Below are 6,000 nucleotides of genomic sequence, written 5' to 3'. Positions count from 1 at the left end.
TGAAACCCTGAAATTTTTGTTTTCACATATCGCCAAGTGCAAAGGTTTCGTTTCCGTGAGTTGTAAATACATGTGAACAAATTAATTGTGTTTGCCTCAATTTGAATTACAAAAATGACCCAATAGGAGGAAATAAAGACTATAAGTCTATCTGTAATATTTGATCAGTGTTAAACACGCGTAAAGTTATCAATTTTCTTCAACTTTAGGTTTTAGAGTAATAGAGAATATTTAGGATCCGATAACGAAGTTAAAGTTATTAATGGCGCCTTTTTAGACCTTTGGTTTGTGTTACCGTGACCAACTCTCTAAATTTTGTCTTTGAAATGTCTAAGAATGGTTCTGAGTTGAGCATTGGTTCAAAAATCATTAAGTTATTATGGCAAAAATGTTTTGAACTAACAGTGATGCTCAATTTTATGTGTTCTAAATGGCGGCTCGGGCAACTGTAGAAACTAAACTAGCCAAACGAAATTGTTCGTTTCCGGCAAAACTAGTCTCATTAGGACGCAAAATCATTTACAGACCTCTATCAAAGGTTAATGTAATTTTGCCCTTTATCTCATGAGAATTAATTGTTAATAGTCGAACACTCATGTGAACAAAATTGGTATTATTTTTGAATTTTCTAACATGTGTACTGCTTAAATGAGACAAACGCTTAGTGATCCGTTTTTAAAATGCAAAAATGTATTCGTAGTTAAGCAAAGTTTTTCACTCTATAAACAACTTTTTAAACATATAATTATATATGTATGTGCACTCAACACACATTACATTTTCAACTTTTCAACCCCTTGACATGAAAACATTTGTCACAATGTTATTAGGAAATGAGCAAAACAAAAGTAACAAAATTTACAATCAGGCACACACAAACAGAAACACGAATTTTTAAACCTGATCTTCAATATTTCTTCTTACATTATTTTCTCTTAAGGAAACATATTTTAACATCAGTTTACAATCACTGCAATAATCAATTATTCTATTTTTTGTTATCAAGAGATACAATTTAATAGACATGCTGAATTTGTCGCCAACGCCGATGAAAATTTCAAAATTCTTAAAAGCGAAACATAACTTCATATACAATTTGAAAACGATATGAAAATTTGAAAATTTGCACTTAGCAACCTGCATTCAAATTATATGCAAGTTCTTATTTATGATACCATATTTACATAAATTTGGCCCATGGTAGATAATTTTTTCTGTCAAACTTCTAAATGTTCTAAGTTAAACTTTGATAGCTTAATTTTCCTTGTCAAATTTATGAAAGGATTTGAATTGGCATGAGTTTGTTATGCATAAATGCATACAATGAAAGACATATGAAACGGATACACACTATAAACGATGATTTTGTCAGGTATAGCCGAAGTTCATCGTTATGACTGTTTTTTGAAAGCGAAAACTGTTCATAGTTTTTAAGAGATACTTTGGGATGACTTCTTTTTTGAATTTTTTTGAGAATCAATATTTTGTGTTTTTTAACGAGACGGCCGTTGTTGATTGTTGTAAATCTAACATATTAAAATTTTTGACCAAAACTTTTACCTCATGAACACTTTGGAGTTGAATAAGGGGTAAAAAAAATGCTAAAGCAGAAATAACTTCAAAAAATTAATTACGAAACGTTCCACTTTATCCTGTTTGAATCCATTGTTCTCGTGATATATTGAAACCCATGAATTTTAACCCCTGGGAGCTGCAAAACAAAAACTTCAATTGATCTGTTTATAGCTATTTAAATATAGCACCCATCAATTTCTTTTTGATAGATTTTCAGATAAGACTGATTCGGATAGACATCAGAAAATATCTTGTAAGCTTTTCAAGATTTTTCTTGATTAGCATAAGATTTTTCTAGAATAATTTCATTCTATTGATTCAACGTTTTACTTACAACTGAGGCTCATATCAAAAGAAATTGATGAGATGTGTCTCGCAACTGATTTTTTTTGTACCTTGGCGACGAACTTATTCCAAAAGGAAACAAAGCTGATTCAGTTACAATTGCTACAAAAATGGAAAATGAATTGGAATTAGACCAAAATTGTCACTGCTCACGCCAAAAAATTGTCTAGAAATGAACATTGCATTTTTTTGGGGCTGAAATTTTAAATAGTTCATAAAATGATTTGTTTTTTGTTTCTTATTATTTGGTTATTAAAAGACAAGATAACACATGCCTTATTATTAAGCTGAACCATCAAGAAGCAAGGAAAAAAATTTTCATTTCACAAAAAGCAATGTTTTGTCATTTACATCCAATAATTTCATCCACAGCCCGATGCTCTTTATTTTAATCAAATGAATTTTCTTTGTATAATTTGTTAAATGATTTAAGCAGAACTCACTACTGACTAGCGTTCCTATCAAACAACTTGAATTAACAATAATCCATAAAATGGCGGATTTGGCCACATTATTCATCTTTTTTGTGTTTTGTGGATAATCAAAATTTAAGAATTTGGAAAACGATGAAAATAACTGTCACTAAAGTTTCACGAATAAGCATTTGACCAGGTTTTTGGTAAGTTATTTTTTTAAATCCATTTGACTATTATTTTGATGAAGTGGCACCCATCCATCTTCCTACATTAATATCAATTAAAATAAGAAAAATCCTCCATCTTAGATGCTAACTGATATGTAAAGTATGTATGTATAGTATGTGTGAAATTTCTATATTACTATTAGCTCGTACTTTAGGGGGATTGTTCTGAAAAGATCAATTACCCGTGAAGTTGATAGCTTCATTTTCAGTTCACTGGTCTTCTAGTAACAGGGCATGAAAAAAGGACTGGAAAGGGTTTCAGTTCTGAATAACGGTTCTTAAAACCAAACAATATAAGGTTTTTTGGGACTCGGATTTAATAAGCTGAGAAAGAACATTTCTGATAATCTTTTCGTATAAAGGGATTTTTTCGGACATTAGTAACTCCATGTCAATTTTTATTACAGAAAGATTTTTCAGAAATTAATAGGAGTTGATCTTCTTCCATACAGAGGGATTTTCAAGAAAACAGTAGTTATCAACCGCTTTTTATTTAGAGAGAATTTTCAGAAATTGAAAAAACAATTATTCCTTCTTCACCAGTTGAACGCCCAGTATACCTTAACCTACGCTGATTTATTTTACATGCTTTATAAGTTGTTTTTATTTGAGTTGGCGCTGAAGAATTGTCAATTATTTTTAGCGCCCTTATTTTTAATATTTTTATTGAGCTTTTTTATAGTGAAAACTTAACTAAAATTAAATTAAAAAGTAGAACCTTTTTGATGAAACTAATTGCATGTGGTTGGTCTCTTATCTAATTATATATTACGAAATCAAAAGTATAAAGAACAAAAGCTTCTTTCGTAATATAGTTTCCATCACTGTGCTGTAAGTAGTTTGATTATCCGGCACTTCTGGCTTACTCTTTTGTTTTCAAAGCTTCTTTGATGTCGCGAATTAATAGCTATTTGAACGATGTAGTTGCAATTAAAAATTATTAAACGTTAATTATCCTCTTATTTATAACGGATTATAACGGACATCGCGTGTGGAAAATTAATACTGCAAACTCTGGAGTATCTCAGTTTTGAAGTTAAGATACAGAGGGGAATTTTGTAGCAGTTTCCACAAATAGGCGAATAAGCCTTTTTGTGGAACTTTGCGAAGTAAATTTGAAGTATTTGTGAAAAATACTTTAGTGAGTACGTTTCGCACTTCGAATCGGTTTTACAGGTTTAAAGACACATTTTGTGAAGAAAAGATGGGTGACATGGATCGAATGGTCGGTGCAATTTGGTTAGGGCGGTAGTCTGCAATGCTTTTTATGGTTTCACGAAAACTTTGACGCTGATAAATGAATTAAGATTAGTTGTGATAAAACAATTCATGAGCTAATTTTTAATGCCAAAATTTTTAGTGAAAAGTAAATTCAAGGGTTTTCAATTACGAAAATATATTTGACAAAATCTAGATAAAATACCAAATTAAAAGAGAATTTATTAAGAAAATCACATCCGGAAGTGAAACTTAGCAAGTTTAACAAAGTTTTTTTCATGAACGTGTTAATAGCAAAAAAGGTAAAATTGTCAAATGGATCCTAAGTAAAAGATAGAAACTTTGTGTATAAATTAATAGAACAATGTATATATATATATATATATATATATATATATAACTTTGTTTTCTTTATGGTGGTTTCACCATAACTTTAAAGTTGAAACCTTAAATTCGAAGCGTTTAAAATGTATATATTACAAATATATTACTGTATAACTTTATGATTTTTCTTAGCAAAATAAAACAAGAAATTTTTGGAACCACATATATATGCCCTCAGAGATCTTGATTAAATTACGAATTTCACCAAGGAGGCAAAATAAATAGTCATAATTTTGGGCCTAACTGGTTTTTATTTTTTCAAATTGAATTGTTCAAGTTTACAAACACAATATTTCTTCTTCAACTTTCTAGATGGAACTTAATAAAGAAATTGCAGTGATTCAGTTTTTACTCAACGTGAGGCCATCATATATTCACGTAAGAGCGAGGTTTTATAAGTACAAGCAATGATTCCTGTTATTACGGAGTTTAGATACTAGTAGCGTACACACTCCAAAAAATATCTCTTATCATAGCTGTTGCAGCCAAAACTTAACATTTTGTCAATTTGGAAGTTTAACGTTCACTTTTAATACGATTTTTTGCTCCTAATAAAAACCGAATATAAAACTTTGACAGTGTCACAATTCTTAACTGAGATTTCGTTCTCTAATTAGCAGGGTCAATGTTTATTAAAAAAATAGCTTCACAGCTGTACACATGAACTTGATGAAAATTAAATGCAAAAAGTCAACTGTATTTAGAAATTACCATTGCTTAACAGTTCCAACTGAAACACAAAACATTTCGAAGAAATTTTGCAAACATTTACCTCATTTTATGCAATGAAATAATGGGTAGATTGACTGCAAAAAGCTACTAGAACTGCCTTAGGTCATGAAAGAAGTATCGCATTAGGTCAAGATTTTTTTGCAACAACTATCTTGTCAGATATCTTTTTTGTGAAAAATTATATTGCGGTAAACTTTTTAGAAATGATGACGCTATGTAGAAAAAACACAAAAAGTTTACTATTTCAAAGTTTTCAGGAAGGTTAAATTAATTAAAATCACGTGGAGTTTTGCGTGGATCTTATAAAATTTAACATATCAGAATTTTATTAGTGTCTCTTAGTAAAATTTTATTAGAGTTACTGAGGAAGAACATATTAGAGTCAGAGAAGAAAAAAAAATGTAGTATCGCAGTTCAGAGTTTCTTGCATTCTCAACACAAAATTGAAAAAATCTAGGGAACGATACACAAAAAGTATCGACGCAGCACCTGAAAACTTCTAAAGAAACAGTAGTTATAAATTAACGAAATACTTTGTATACGTTATTATAAATACTGGAATGTAAAAAAGGGTCTGCAACAGCGCCATCTCACAGTTCCTATTATCTTCGTCAAAAAAACCAATTTATGTTTTCTGGTAGTGCCAAAAAACTTTATTGGAAGCAAAACCAGCGAGAAAATTCAAAAAAATTCAACCCAAATGTCGGGCAATTAAAACTTGATTTGTGCAAAACTTGTGTTTTATTCTTTGTTCTCGTTTCACATTGTTTACAAGCATCTGAGAATTCATTTTGATACATTCATGAGTTCTCTGACAGCAACGACTATGTTTGCTTAATTGGCCTTTGTGATCCAACGAAACTCATTGCCAGAGTTAACGTTAACTAAAATGATATTTTTGACGTAGATTTCGATATTTTCTAATTAATGATTTCTGGTCGAAACTGGATCGAAAATTTTAAAATTAAAACACAATTTTCATTTCAAGTTTGTGGAGAGAAGATGTCTTCTTCAATTTTCTAAAACGATCTTAACTTTGTACTGAATCAGAAAAGTTTTTGCGGTAATTCGTTTTTTTTCTCAATATCACACTTTTACATAAA

The sequence above is a fragment of the Convolutriloba macropyga genome, chromosome 11 (genome assembly GCF_964194025.1).
Source record: "Convolutriloba macropyga chromosome 11, txConMacr16.3, whole genome shotgun sequence".
Lineage (NCBI taxonomy): Eukaryota > Metazoa > Xenacoelomorpha > Acoela > Convolutidae > Convolutriloba > Convolutriloba macropyga.
This window is presented reverse-complemented; position numbering follows the sequence as displayed.